General features: G+C 35.4%; 1 protein-coding gene across 2 annotated transcripts in view; it reads right to left on the minus strand.

Annotated features, from left to right (window-relative positions):
• LOC149782471 (uncharacterized) overlaps positions 1-17,156 on the minus strand; it is a 189,968-nt gene that overhangs the window by 115,686 nt on the left and 57,126 nt on the right. The window lies entirely within an intron of this gene.

Here is a 17,156-nt window from a genome sequence, read left to right on the forward strand (position 1 = left end):
CAAAAGAGATAATACAAGGAATGATAGAAGAGGAGGAACAGATGTTAAGAGGCTTGATTGACCCTCCCTATGTGAGAGTGGGATCATTAAAGGAGGCCATAGATCGTCTCACAAGAGACAGGTGCTTCCTGGAAGACATTTTGGAATGGAGTGAGTGGTCTTTTATAAAGTGGGGAGTAAGTCAGCTGAAGAAAGCAGAAGAACAGATGAAGAAAGTGATGAGAGAAGAAGTTAAGAAGATCAAAGACAACTGGACTAAAGAGAGAAAATAAAGAGAAAACAACAAGAAAAAGGAAGAGTTTGAGAGGCTCAATAACAACTGGATCAAAGTCCAGGAGAAGTTCCGAGCATTGGGCCATCCTGATTGGATGCCAGTGAATGAAGTGAAGAAGAAGAAGAAGAAAGGAATAGTGGGAAAGATAAGGAGATGGCTGAAGAAGTGGAGGAAACAGAAGAAGAAACCCAAAGGCCCTTTTCAGGGCCCCTCATTGATCTCGAAAATAAATTGACTTTCTTCCTAACCCCTTCAAAAAAATTGTTTTTTTAAATGTTGTATCAGTGTTTTGTCTGTTGTATATTGTCTGTGTTATATAAATCTCCCATGTCAAATTTCCATTGTCCCTAGACAGTCCCAATCCATTGTCCCTCTATAGTCACACCCATGTTAAAATTCCCCATGTTAAATTCCCATTGTCCCCAGGTTACAAACTACCTATTTTAACATTAAAGTCCCATTGTCCTTAGATCGTCCCACTATACTACTGACAAAGGTTGATAGGGACAAACATAGACATAGACATACAGAAACAAACAAATATACATTCAAAGACGATGGAAACACGCAGAAAAGATGAACGAAATGTTCTAAAGAAAGACTCACATATAGAATAGAGACTCGAAAAAGAAAAGTCTATTGTATGGGTACAAAACATTTATTCAAGTATATACAAGGGCTCTAAGGTCTGTGCTTTGGTCTAAGCAATATCCATTTAACACATAAACATTTGGACATGAAACAAACCACTTTACGAGTTATTTAGTTCTTGGTTCTAGCAAACTACTTTTCAAGCTTAAAGTTCATGCCTTTCTAAAATGCACTTCATATACAAGGTATTTACATCTAATGTTCATTTATAAGAAAAAGCTTAAACAAAACAAGTAACAATCAAATAGGACCAAGTTCATGTTTCTCTCTATATCCGTCAAACACGTTATTTAAAATCTGGTTAGCTACCACTTGTGACCCAGCGTTTCCCATCACGTACTCCCTTTCATTCGTAAATCTGCTGTTATGTCCATCGTGCTATGTAAACTTATCGGTAAGCAGATTAAGTGCACTCATCTTCTCCTTCCCATGTAGATATAACGTATGCCATATGAATGGTCGCTTTCCCATCGGTGATGTCAAAGTTTTCTCTAAGCGTCTGCTGCAAAGTGCTCCTTGTTGAATTTGAAACAATGTTTCTGAGAAATATTTGATTCTTAAGTCACTTATTAATTAGTAGATGTCAGGTTTTTCCATATTTACTCTTCCTTTCTTAATTTTATTTTTATTTTTTGTGTAAATGTTCTGATTTGTCTAAGATATTTGTCTACGAGATTGTGTTCTATAGGGGTCTCTCATAACTTAGCTATACCAGTTTCTTCAAGATGATGTGATTTACTATGTTTTGTTTTATTTTCGTACATTTCTGCTTTGTGTTCCATAGCGGTGTCTGATATATTAGTAACGCTGCTTTCTTCATGATGATATTATTTCTTTTTTCTTCTTTTCTTTTCACGTATTTCCGAACCGTATTCAACAGCAGTGGCTGACAAATTGGTAACATCTGTTTGTTCACGATGATGTGATCGCCTATGTTTCCTTGTCTTTTCGGTGATTTCTGGATTCTGTACTGCTTGGTCTGATTGTCCATAGTGGGAGGTTTTCTTCTTTCATTCCATGCAAATTTCCACTCTTCTTGTCACATACTCATATCCGCACAAAGCCCCAAATCCCTCTGAACATATATTAAGTGTCTTCGTACCCAAATAGAAACCACGGTTGGGGGGGGGGGGAACTAAAATCATATATATCTCATATACTCAACGACATGACAACCAATTACGGTGTATGACAATACCAATTGCAATAGGGCCATATGAGTACTTTTATAAGACTGGTTATCGCCAATAGACGAACATTGTAAACGTTTTGATTTACATTTTAGAAATAATTACTTTGCATGAAAATTTTCAAATTGCACAAGAATATATGAAAGCTGTGATTATTATAGAGATCCTAAGTTTTCCTCTAATATTTCAACACACTTTAACGCCAATAATCACGCTCTACTAGATTTTTCCTTCATGCCAATATATATTGTGCATGGTGACATGAATAGGCTCATAAAAGAAAGTTACTGGATACATAAGTTAGTTACTTTGCATCCTAATGGACTTAATGGCAATACACTATATAAAATTGTATAATTTAAATTGATATATTGTATATCCTTTATAACAATACAATTATATGTATGACTGTTTGTCTCTATTTTATTTTATTATTTTACTAATTCAAGTTTCATTAGAGCCTTGTGTATCTTTTAGATCCTGTCATATATAATTGTTATGATGATGCATATTATTTATGAAGTTACGTAATGACGCAATTGTTGTTTTAAAATAAAAGACATCATCCGTTACTTTCAAAACATTTCGTGCCTGAAGAAGCATAGATTAAATGCAAAACTAGTTGCAGATAATTTTCGGCGTTTGTGTTGTTCTTTATCACAATTATATACATGAAGGAATTTCCAGTGTCAGTGAAATAAATGTGGCAACTGGGAACATTCTCAAACGATATTAGATAATACTTTGAAAATGTTAATGCGATAATTAAATGAATGCTTTATATTAATACCTTATTTCCAGCAAACATTTGATGTTACATAATATTAGCAAACCTCTTGCGCGTAAAAATACATTTTATATCTTCTTTCAAAAACACAATTACAATAAATGATTGCCGTTGTAATTCATTCGAGCTCTAATTATTATTATATCTTAAAACATCTAACATATTGAATTTACTACATGCGGAATGACTTAGGGAAATCTCCGACTCTTAACAACCTGATTTTTTTGTGTCTACGAAATAGTGAAACTCATTGTTGATAGAACCGTTTCACGTAACAGGTATATGGAGTAGTAACATGTAAACTAATATAAGAACCACGTTGGTATTTTTCAAAATGGTTTCTTTTTTATATGTCTGTTTGTTTTGTTTGTTTCTCGCCACTACGATATTGTTGTACTTATACAACATAGGATTTTTAAATATTGTTGAATGTAACAATCCATACTTCAGACTTAATATAGTATACTAGGAAGAGTTTCGCTTAAATAAGGTTGCTTCTATTATTTAAAATCGATTTAGTATGTGGTTGTTTTTGATAATTGAAAATTCTGTAAATGGTATACTTAGTAGTTCATATATATGATCATCTTTGAAAGTTGATCAAAATCATTAAATTAACCGGATGAGTCCTTCAAATTTACTGTAAGCGGATTTGTTGTTTGAGGAAGTGTTGATCTTTCCAGTCAGAACATTGTTTTAACTCTTTTTTCTACATTTTGAACAAAGGTGTACATATTTGATTTTTATCACACTAGCGCAATACATTTTAAAATGTTAATACAGTGTCTATATATAAGCGTCATAAAACATACTTCGACCCCCAAGATTATTATAAATTCTCCTGTAAACATGAACAGAGTTCAGTTTTCAAAACATCTCAGTGTCTTCTCATATTTCAAGAACTAATTTGCAGGCACCTGAATTGACAGAAGTGAAATATGTTGAATGTTGTGTAATAACCGTGATTTTGAAAATCCTTGCAATATGTTTGTGTTATAAACTAATGAAGAAAATACCATCCATGCATACGTACATTCAGTTTTTAATTTTTAACGCACACAATTTGTGTATGAGTTTAAGTTGTATAAAAGAAATAAGATATAAATTAATATTAGTATCTTTATTTATTATGATGATTATTTATACTTTTCCGTTCTCTAAATTCCGTGTTTTAATAACTACCTTTTTGTGAGATCCTTTCTGAAGTTCTACATATGAACTTTATCTTCTACGTACAATACTGTTAGTATGTACTCCATCAGAATACACATGATTATAAGAGTAAACTATTGCACTGGCTTGTAATTACACAAGAATGATCTAAGGTCTAACAGCAACAAATACCATGGGGATTGGAAGCAGTTTCAGGTTTACGATCATGTGTGTGTGTGTGTGTGTGTGAGAGAGAGAGAGAGAGAGAGAGAGAGAGAGAGAGAGAGACAGAGCAACTCTCTTTCTAGGAAAGAAAATTTTCACTCCAAATATATGCTCTTTACCTTTTTCTGTAGAACTCACTTTGCATTCTAATATCGAAGTGTCTTGTGACTGACTGATTCCTTTACAGAAAGAACCCTTATGAGTGGCAAAAGAATTTATGTTGCTTCGAAGCGTCTTTGTGGGCGCGTATGTGTTATTTATTTCTTAATGGCACAAAATCTGGCAGCGGATCAAGGGACAAATGGGGATTCGAGATAGTTAAAAGAAAGCAAACTATTATTGAAGGCATAAGGAGGGAATAATTATAAACAGAAACGGACACTAAAATATAAACCTGACAAAAGACGGATACATATTTTTACAAAAGACCCTATACAACATATAAAGATATTCATTGTGAAAATGTGAAAAATGTAGGAAAACAGGAACGGAGAATCAACTGTATGTCTAACAAGAGTTTCCTGGCCTAAGTATTTAAAAGAAAGTGAAAATTGGAAACAAAATATCAAACTTTGAATGGTACAATAAAGATAGTTATGCTGCAGATGCTTCGTGTTGAAATATGCTTAAATCTTAAAGAAATATTGTGTGGGAAATATTTAGCTACTACTACAACTATTACTACTAATAATACTAATAATAATAATATCTCATTAAAATGGATGGGGAGATTAAAAACATTGATTAAAATGCTAGTAAATTTGTAGTTAATAATCTGTATAGTATTCTTATTAATTAGAATTCGCCCTGTGTAATACTTCATTCTTCTATTTATCCTTTTGTCCATACTCACTGTCAATATATTTAAGCTGGGACTGAGAACGAAGAGATCAATAGACTGGATATGTTATCTGGCTTAACCTAAATGTATGGCAATTCTCTCTCTCTCTCTCTCTCTCTCTCTCTCTCTCTCTTTATATATATATATCAACTGTATCATTGTAAGTAATTATAAATCTCATTCAGTCTCTATCATCCTCTATCAGTCTGTAATTATACATTATTTGTGTCTCTTATTTTAGGCGAAAAAACGCAACGATCCCAGCAATGATGGAAATTGAGAATACAACAGCAATAACGACGAAAGCTTAAAAACATAAATGTTCAAATTATATTTAGGCAGCAAATATAATTCATTAGAAGATAAAAAGCAAGGGAATTACATTTAAGCTGTAACTGAAGAACAAGCATTGCATCATTTATCTAGCTTATAATGCACCCATGAATTCAATTGGCAACTCCGTTTAATATAATCGTTAAAGTTTGGAGATTTAGCTCTATACAGATCAGATAACACATCCGGGTTCGCTCAAAATATAAATATTTTTGTGAACGAAACAAATAATGTTCGACAAACAAAGTGGTAGACAGCTTTCCTTCTCGCTTTACTCGTGTCGAATGGGTATGACTTACATGTATGCTGACGTTTATGCTGACATGTATCCCAGTAAGTTGTACTAAACTTGCAGATGCATATGTTTGTATTGAAATGTTTGTGCATTAAAACCGTGTGTGCGCGATTATATGTCTAATCAAAACGAAAACAAAAACAGACATAGGTGGTCGCATAATGCAATCTCATATCTAGGTCTATGTTATTTGTTACAGCTAGCAAGTCGCATAGACCCAGATCTGCCAGCTCACTGTACGAAGGCAAATTAGGATCTGTGCAACTTGCAGTTAAACTCGCCTTATAAGCGGCTATATACAGCACTTATTTAGTAATATGCCTTCATACCACTAATTTCGATGACTAGACAAATGTGTATTAATGATATTAATTACAGATCATGTTACTGTTACATTTTGTATAATCAAATCTGACTCCCTTGCTGTATCTATTTAGTTCTCCTCGTATTTAATTGTCAAATATAACAACTCTTAGAGTTTTTAATGGTATATATAGGTCTCAGGTGCACGTGATTGTTAATTATTTTAAATATTATTGAAAGTTGTATGATGTGTACATGATGTCTTGATAGCTCGGTGATTGGAGAGGAGGAGTCGTAATTCCGGGACTGTGAGTTCGAAACCCGTTCACGACACGCCGTTACTATTTTGGTTACGGCAGAGAGTTCCCATTTTCTAGACATGATATTGCCAATAATAGCTGTAAGTGCTGTTAAAATCAGCCAACGACCAAGACTTATTAATGAACAGTCGAGAATGGCGAGTGCAAGACTTTCTTTTTACAACGAGTTTAAATATCTTGCGCATTGCAAAAAATGATATATCTAACTACAGTTTCAATTAAATTTTGCTCATAAATCAAATTTAAAACATTCATCTTTAAAAATAGTGGATCATCAGATGTGTATAGCCTTCGGATGCGACGTTATCGAGAATATACACCATCCGTTATACGTATTAACGTCATTTGCAAATACAAATGCAATAAATAAACTAAACGATAAACTCTTCTCATATTTAAGTAAAATAATGACCAAATAGTGACATATTACAGGCATTATGCTAACAATTTAACAAAAACTGAATTCATAAGGAATTTATAGATAAGCAGAATATATTATGTTAGCATATTCACCCTTCTAATTCCTTATATGTAAAGCTAAGCCAAACCATACAACGGACCAGTTGCAAAGAGTTTCCTCGGATTCAAATACCTCCAGAATTGTTTTAATAGAAATAACAGGAATCAGTTTTTATTAAGCTTAGGCTCATAAACGTGATATAAGTTTATGACGTTTTGTTTAATAACCGAACTCGAGTCAATTATCACCGGATCTACAATATTGTCGAATATAGTTACAAATGTGTTGATGCCATCTTAAGTACCAAATGTTTGATTGTCTAGTCAGAGATAAAATCAATAGATATATAGAAACTAACTAAATTACCATAGATCCATATATGTTTAATCGCAATGTCTTTGAAACTAAAACCGTTGAATTGCTAGGAAAGTCAATCTTTTATCCAAATGCGAGATTAAATCTCTAAAATTAGAACTTTACTTTTTATAATTATTAAACTAAAATGTACAAAATTTTTTAAGTTTTACATACTTTTTGATGGGTGTCATGGGAATTTTGGAAAGCAAGCAATAAGCAAATCCTAAAAGCCAACAAATGCCGACTTACCTTATTAACATGCACAGACGTTATGTTAAACAAATATTTGCATTACCGTATGAAGAGAATGGTTTTTTTTAGAAATACTTCATTAGAAGACTTAGTGAAAACGATGCAAGATCATGTAATTAATATGCAATTGTACGCATATTACTGTATATAAAACATCATTCACTTTTCTGCATTGTAAAAATGATCCTCTGGAGTAAAGCAAGTCAATGAAGAGCATCATATAGTTTAGCGGATAAGTTTTGCAAGGTTTTTAAAGCCGATTAATCTATACAACATACCGAAAGTGGACAAGAAAAATAGAGAGCAGACTGTTACAGCAAGTGAATTAATTATTTATATTTCCTACCTTAAATGTCCATAGCAGTCTACTTACCTATAGCAACTATTTTCAATGCTTTTTCTGGTCTTGCTAGAAAAAAAATGTTATATATTGTTCTGCATCATCTATTTAAGTTTATTATAGACATAAAGTGATATTTGTACAATCTATATATGTCTGCATACAATATATCAACACAATAAATGGCACGGTACAACTGTGTTTTGTTTCCTCAATGATACGAACACACATTTCGGGAAGATTCCATAGCAATATATTCTGTATACAAGTTTATGATCACAAAATAAATTGATAAACGTGCATGCTCAAACACGAAGGAACCGACATAGACACGTAAATGAACGATAATGGATGCTAGAAATAAAACCTCCGGGGAAGTTCGGCCCACATAAACCTAATGCAGTCAGATGGAGAAAGATCTTCACAATAATCTAGAAAAATCAATATGGATCATCGAATTTGAACTTGACAGGAAATTGCCACGGTTTAATTGTTTCGATATTTATCTGCTAGCATAAACCCAATAGTGAAATTAAGTTGTATATAATGTCAGTGAGTTTCAGGGACAATATACGCCGCCAGAACATGATAGTGTCCTGACGACCGTGACCATTGCCCTTAGAATACAAACATTTTGATCGCTCCCTTGTTGGTTAAAATAGTTGTTGCATTTGTCGAGTGTAATGCTGAGATAGCTAATACTTTACAAATTGGCCTGTCATAGTGTCACAGGATGAAGCCGGGTTGGGACTGGATTAGGGAAGACACCAAAAGCAACTGCGTTTACAAGATGTTTATTTATAAACGTAATTTAAATATAAACAAATCTGACACCATTATAAACAAAAAGATAAGGAAAATTATAAAGTTCCTAACATGGAACTATCATCAGCAAAGAACTCAACGAGAGAAAAACTCAACATTAATTTAACGAATGGAATTTCAAAACAAACGTGAAATCCTATCACCGATCAACAAACTAAAAGTGACCTACACAAAGAGTCTTGAATGTATCGTTCAAATAACGATTTATAAAAGAATGTAATTATGAATGTTTCGTTCAAATAACGATTTAGAAAAGAATGTATTTAGGAATGTATCGTTCAAGTAACGATTTAGAAAAGAATGTAATTATGCATCCTTCAAATAACGATTTAGAAAAGAATGTAATTATGTATCGTTCATAAAACGATATTGAAAAGCAATGTAAATTACGAACCTATCGATCGTTCATATAACGATAGGAATGAATGAAACTACGAACCTATCGATCGTTCACACAACGGCATTGCAATACGAATGAATAACATTATAAACCTATCGATCGTTCACATAACGATATAACAATAGGAATGAATGAAAATATTAGCCTATCGATCATTCACATAATGATATAGCAATACGTGCAATTAGGAACCTATCGATCGTAAACCGATACTGAAATAGGAATAGGAATGAATGAAATGATGAACCTATCGATCGTTCACATAACGATATAGCAATAGGAATTAATGGCATTTTGAACCTATCGATCTTTCATATAACGACATAACAATAGAAATGAATGACATTATGAAGCTATCGATCGTTCATGTAACGACATAACAATAGGAATGAATGACATTATGAACCTATCGATCGTTTATATAACGACATAACAATAGGAATGAATGACATTATGAACCTATCGATCGTAAACCGATATTTAAATAGGAATAGGAGTGAATGACATTATGAACGTATCGATCGTTCATATAACGACATAACAATAGGAATGAATGACATTATGAACCTATCGATCGTTCATATAACGACATAACAATAGGAATGAATGACATTATGAATCTATCGATCGTTCATATAACGACATAATAGGAATGAATGAAATTATGAAATGCAATTGTGGAAATAACATGGAACACTATAACTATCGTGGCGTCCATTTGACGACAAAGATGTTAACTCAGGTTCCACGCGCTCTAGTAAATGGCCAGAAAAGCACCCACGCATCGTCCGCTCCTCTCAGTCTGCTGAAGGATACCTCACATCACAGACCCGATGGTCGCGAAGACCTGGTCCCTCGCATCGACAAAACCAGTCCACTCTACCGATCCAACGTGACCAAAACACAGCGTATACGTCACACGAAACCCCACAGAGTTCTGTGACTCCACATCAAACGATGTATAAGGCATGGCAGGCATGTATAAAGCAGCTCTACAGCTGGTGACTCCACATCAAACCATACACAAGGCATGGCATTTAGGCAGCTATACAACTGGAGATTTGCTTCCGTAAATTGGTAAGCTTCCTGACAAGGCTTGGCGTAATGTCATTTGGTTATAGAGAATTTGCTCTATAAGTACACTAGCTGTGACAGATATGCGCTGCTAGGTACTTAGTTTTCCCGCTGCAGGCAATTTGTTCGTGCAGCATGGTCTGAGTTTCGCTCCGGATTTCGAAATAACTAAGCCGAAAAAATAGACCACCCTCGGGTGACGCTGTACGCGGCAACAAAACCCGAGTACATTTTTGACAACATATGCATATTGATATAACACGTACACAATTCCGTGACACATAGACGTTTAGGTAAATAAACATAAAAGAAAATAATCTATTATGGTCGTACATTTAGGATTAGCAGTAGGCAGTCGACTTTTGATGATGGTGTAATGTCAGATTTACGGGAAAACGAGGAGGTTTGTGTTATTGGCAACAACGTCGGTTTAATTGTTGAACTGATGGTAGTCACAGTATGTATAAATGATGCTGGTGTCTTGACTGAGGACGGGAATGTCAGATGAGATGACAATGAATGTAGCCAAAAGGTACTTGAAGGTCCCACTGAACTCGAGCTGAAAACTGTTAGACATTCATATCACAGTACACGGTCTATGCTTTTTACACACATTTTTGAATTTAAATTAACAAATGCGAACCTGCAAATGCATGTTACATCAAGAAGGTTCAGTCCTATTATTCACAACACCCCCACACAAATCTACCTTAAATTATCTATGTAATTTAATAAGGCTTACAAGATGTATTTTGGGACCAATGCCTATAGGTTGAAAGTTAATCATACCAAGGGATTATCTGAATATTCCTATCCAAACATCACCAGCTAATGGCCTTCGGTAATAATTATTAAAGTCAAGGCAGGATGCAAGAGGATGTGAATGATTGGCCTCATCTCTAGTGACTGCATCATTACGACATAGACATCTCACGCTGATATATGGATAAAAATAATTATTAAATAAATAACTAAAGCTTTTAAATCATCAAATATAATGCTCTGCTTGCACATCAATCTCACCAACGCTTCCTTTTTAGTGACATAAATAAATCAAGGTTGAACCTACTGGCTCAGATCACAATGGCAATGATAGATCAAAACCAAAGCCTGTTTCACGCATGTATTTGTCATTTTATCTAAAGTATGTGTATATAACATAACTGTTGAAGCTATTTCCCTGTAGCTACAAAACGTTTCATAGGGAAACGCTAGGATGGTGTACTCTGCTACGACGGCTCTAAGGTCACCGTTGTGTTTAAACCGACTTTCACTTGCCACCGTGTGACATGAAACTACTCGTCAACACAATGCAAGACTATAACAAAGAAATGGGGGTGGCGGATTCATACTCGCACAACATAACAGCACTATCAAAACTTGTGTTGCCAGTAAAGGGTCTGGTATAGTGATATGCTTTCACCAAGTCCCGCGTCGAATCTGCTCTCCGTCCCCGTAACGTGCAAGAAAAAGAATTACGCAGACGCAGAGCTAGAACGCAACGTGCGCACTGCGGTAATTGTCATAAACAAAGCGTTGGATCTCTTGATGCACGCTTGATCTTCGAAGAGAGATCAAATCCCCTCGCGCACAGTAAGAAGCAATAGTCCGCCGATTTCTGGAAGGAGCGTATCTAGATTTTCACTGGTTTCGCAAGCACTGTATACATATAACTTTACCCATAATACAATATCATCATCGTGAGTGAAATCAATTGGCTTCGGCGGCATTTCCACATATAATCTACTACCGCCACTGCTAGTAATCTCGAAAGAAACACCGCCTTAATCTGCTCGTCGTGTGCGTGTACTTGTCGAATTTCAACTGTTCCATGTTTACTGCCAAGTTGAGCCTGTTATGGATTAAAAGATTCCATGGGATACGAATGTCCGTTAGCTGACAATCTGAAAGTGGGAAAAGTCCACCTTCGAATCGAGCAGTTTGTACACATTTTGCACACTCATGTAAAAGGCATATACTAAACGTTTGTGCAGACTTTGTCGTTCTTGCTCAGGGAATTAACATGACTGGAGGGAGAATTTTTGACTCCTATCAAAAACTGCTTGTCAAGAAGCCAAATCAAGGTCTTAGGGTCTCACTTCTACAGCGAATGATTCTTTTTTTTTTGCCGAGAGATGCAGCAAGACTTTATGCATAAGCTGATACAAACATATATCATATCGCATATCGCACGTATAGTTCTTCACAGTGTTGTATTTGCACAGGCACCCGATAGTTTCTTCTTCATCGTAGTGGCTATTATATTTAAGAAATTCATCAAGGATCTCACTGGCTATTAACAAGACTTTGCAGATAACCTCGTAGTCTCCGTGTTTTCAGCGTCGCCAGGATCAGTCTTGAGACAGTGCAGAATTAGTCCCAATTTAACCAATCGAGTCACTATTGTCTGGTTCATCTACTCGGGAGTCCACTGATTTTAGTCGCCTATAGGTTCGATGCGTCCTTGCTGTATGTCGTGAAAGGCGACTAAGTGAAAGCAACCTATTGACCGTGGGTTGAGACTCGTATCGAGGGAGGATAGGGCCCAAGTAGTTGAGTAAACAGAAGACCAATCAGCGGCTCCCCGGTGCACAAAAATACTTTGGCCTCTACTTCTAGCTATATGGGTTGTCTGCAGATGGGCCCGGGCGCGGAAATTGGCTGTCACGCCAAGCACTAGGAACACTTCGTAACATTTTTCCAACTTTCGCATTATCTTTTTTCTTATATTTTGATAACACTACAACGACTGCAATATCTTCTTCTTGTTCTTCCTTTCAGAAGGAATATTAGGACGCGGTAACCTTTCTGTTCAATGTGGATGTATATGTGACCGCTTAATATACCACCTGTGTATCCCCGGCACTTGAAAATTATCCCCTTTTTCGGCTGCCTAGTGAGCACCGGTGATGGGTATACAACAATACATGATGGAAAATAAAAAATCAACTGAAAAGAACAAAACCAATGTAGGATTAAGACCATAAACCATGTGGTGGCGGTTCCTTTCCACGCTTTACAATCATACAGTCGAAAGACTCACCAAGACCACTTGCAGCCCTCTATTTGGAAATGAAAGACTACATTTGGGATGGTTAGCACACAAAAAGGGTACAGACATTATTGAAATAGGTTAGCTTGATTGTGGAGTGTGAACGTAGATGACATACATCATACTAAGAGGACAAAGACGTTCCATTATGTACCCACTCGTTACAGAATTCGTCCAAGGGCGTGACTCGCTGCCTGGTCGGCACATAAATCATCGATGACATGAATTTTCTAGATGTGTAGCGGAAATTTGCAGGATAACAACAACATTATCACATTTACCATCAAGAAACCAACACTACTCAAGGTAGGGAAATTTGGAATTTTGCAAGTTAAGGTTCAGTTATATATTCCACATCCAGTACGAATTTTCATTGCCAGAAGAACGGTCATAATAAAGAATGATGCTAAAAAAGCTCTGTGTGTGGTCGATGTTTTGACTCTTCCCATCGGGGACATGAGTGTAACGTCACTCACCTTGAATAAACTGTGGTAAAATCATTATATCTACTCCAAGGATTCCGAATGCAGGAAACAGGATATGGAAGTTCAAAGGTTGACACAAATCTCAAATATCCTCTTTCCAGATACCAGAAAGATGGTAGAGTTCAGAACCTCTCTACGTGTATATCTCCGGAAATGACAACATATACGTCAAAATATCTGACACCTTACTCTGCTTTTTGATTATCTTTTGAACAGTGTTAATGAACTTCACAGCAGAGACCACTTCCCAATCACCCTAATAATATTAACTGTACCAAGGATGGTCCAATGTGGCATTGGAAATTAAGGAAGGACGACTGGGTACATTGTGAAACACTTTGCAAACTCGTATTAACAGCAGTACCTTTATAATCTAGTCTTTACATATATACCTTTATGAACGTCAATGATTATGTTTCAGCAGAATTCGTTGCTAAGTTCTCATATAACTCGAAAATAAAAACGCTTCATTGAAGATTGTAAGGAAACCATTAGACAACGTCTAGAAACAATGGGAAAAGTTACAATCGTCAGACTTGGAAAATACAAGCTGGCTCCGCATTATTCAGGACTAAAGCTCACCACACAATTAAAGAATGTAGATTACATCTTGGAAAAATATATTCTACTTTAATCTCCGATCACGTTATTCAGAAAGGACGTTGCCGATTTTTGAAATCAAAAAGAGAAGATACATTTAAAATTCACATCAATTAAGTCAGAGAGATATAATCGAAGGCCTTCGCTTTTGGAACATGTGGACACTTTTACTAAATTATATGATCCATCAACCGGGCCTGAGGAGATATATTGAGAATTTTTAAAACACTTACCGAAACCCTCGCTAATGAGTTAGGATCCGATGGTAATATACCTAAACAGTAATGTCTGATTACAAACCAGGTAATTATAGCACGGATCATATCAACTGCCATTCCATTATTTTAAAGCTAGCTTTGTCTCTGAAATGATGAAACGAATGATCAATGCATTGCTCGTCTGGTATTTGGAGACTAACATTTTGATCCATTTCATTACAAAGGGACTTCTGATATGGCATTAGAACCAACGAGTATCTCGTTCGATTTGAAACATTCATTCGCGATGCTGCTTTCATCAAAACAGAAATTTTGGTTGCTGTTTTCATCAATTCAACATGGAAAAGTTAAATGCTTTAAGAAGGAAGTAGGGAATAACGAAGGACCGGAAAGATCTGTGTCTAAAAGACCGTCGTCCCAATTTTGTGTCAATCTTTCTTTCAGATAGGGAATTCAGATAAAGGTTAGACTCCGCCCTCTATGATATGCAAAAACAGGAGATATGTGTGTCGCAGGGCAGTATTATACCTCTGACGCCTTTTAAGTTCAAAATTAATAATAACATCATCAATTGTTTGGCTAATGGTGTGGATTACTCCTGGTATGTTCAAGATTTCCTAAGCTGTTACTGATCCAAACATCTGAATATAGTTGAAAACCATATGCAATAAAATATAAACAATATTCTAACTTAAGCAACTGACAACAGTTTTAAATTCTCAAAATCAGAAACAATATGTATGCACTTCTGTGAGCTACGAACACAACACGATGATCCTAAACTAGCGCTGGACGAAACGCATGTACCAGCTGTTGAGGATACAAACTTTACAGGTATTTCCTTCGACATAAAAATCACCTTCATTCCACACAATACGAAAGTGGAAACTAAATGTTTTTGAAAACTCACTTTTAACTCACAGTAGATACGCACATTGACTTGGGTGTTGATAGAAATTGGTCATTAACCTATAAAGAAACGTTATTAGATCCCAACTGGATTATGGCTTTGGTGTTTATGATTCAGTCAGAAAGCAATATGTACAGATGTTTAACCCCATAGACCCATAAAGCAATACGACTCGCATTGGGAGAGTTTAGGACATCCCCAAGTGAAAGCCGTTTGGCTAAAGAGAACGCGCCACCTCTATCACGTTTCAGAGAAGCATTATCTTTGCAGTATGCGAACAATTGAAACCAAAACGTTCAAGTCCTTCTTTCTTGGTGTATTTGCGACCTAACCTAAAGATAATAGGAACAAATCCAAATATTATTCCGACCTTTGGAATTAGAATATCCTCCAGCTTTGACAATATAAACATTAACCTATTATATATCTAAAAGTCGTTTTACCTTTAGCATCTTCTTGGTTTATAACAAGTCCAAAGTACATTTTTCTCTACATAATGGAAATAAAAATCCGATACTGATCCTTCAATTTTTCATAACTCTTATAAGGAACGTCTCTCCATATTTGAGAATTACACAAGAATGTATAGTGATGGCTCAGAGGATGGTAAAAAGGATGTTTCAGCTTTTATTAGTGGCAATCATATTACGAACCTTCCTTGGCCATATAGTGCTTCGATATTTTTACAAAAACCGTGGTCAACAGACCTTGACCTGAAATATATAGAAACCCAGATTCTAGCTATAAGTAATTCAGGCACTCCACAATTAGATATTGAAAAACCCATTATTATCCAATACTTTTATTAAGCATGCCGAGCTGTGTGCATCTCATAATATAATATACTGCTGAATAATTAGTTACGTCGGTATTAAATGTAATGAAAGAGCAGACCGCGCTCCCAAAATAGCTCTATCTCTACCGCCATCAGACTGACAAATACCATACAATGCTTTTCAACCTAACACCAATATTCCTTACTTTGTAAATAGCAGGCATCGTAAAATGATGGTGTTAATAACAAACTCCATGTAATAAAACCGTCTTAAGACAAATGGCATCGTATCTACAGAAGCACGATGTAGTTATTGCACGAATTAGAATCAAAGGGTGAAACACATTTTAACAGTTTGTTTCGATTATTTCCATCCTACACTCGATCTTTACTGCAATGATAAGCACAGTAAGGAGGTTTTTTATACAGTAATTGTGTTAAAATTTTAAATTAACGTCTTTGAATATATATTTTGAAAGATATTCCTTTAACAAAGTCTTCCAAGGATAAAACAATTGTCGGATATGTGTTATTGTTGTTTTGTGGGGTTTTGTTTGATCGCTTGAACATACATGGTTCTGTTATAAATTTATCCACTATTATGGCAATGCTGGTAGCGTCATAGTGTCGGTTCGTTCACAAGAGATCTCTTCCACTATTGATTTTGCGAAACATGACAAACGACCAAAGTATTTGTATTGATTTTCTCATTTCTGAAGCTGTCGCCTACTTTGGGAATGTTGCTTAAAACACAGAATTGTAAATGTACGGGATTCTCAACTTCTTGATTAAGGCAATGTTGCTGTGAATTTACGTCAGTAGGATCCACGTTATATTTTCATTCAGTTTTCAGTACAAAATGTGTGAACTATTTTGTTTATGCAGACATGTTTCTGTTGTGATTTCTGATACTGTAGCAAGTGCGAGAAACATATTGAACGCAATGACTCGTCGTTGTCTGTGATGAGTATAAATATCATATTCTTCTTTACACTCTAATAAATGTCATACAGTACGTTACTCCAAACCTCGAAGAA

Source organism: Sinohyriopsis cumingii, chromosome 15 (genome assembly GCF_028554795.1).
Source record: "Sinohyriopsis cumingii isolate HCF-2022 chromosome 15, ASM2855479v2, whole genome shotgun sequence".
NCBI lineage: Eukaryota > Metazoa > Mollusca > Bivalvia > Unionida > Unionidae > Sinohyriopsis > Sinohyriopsis cumingii.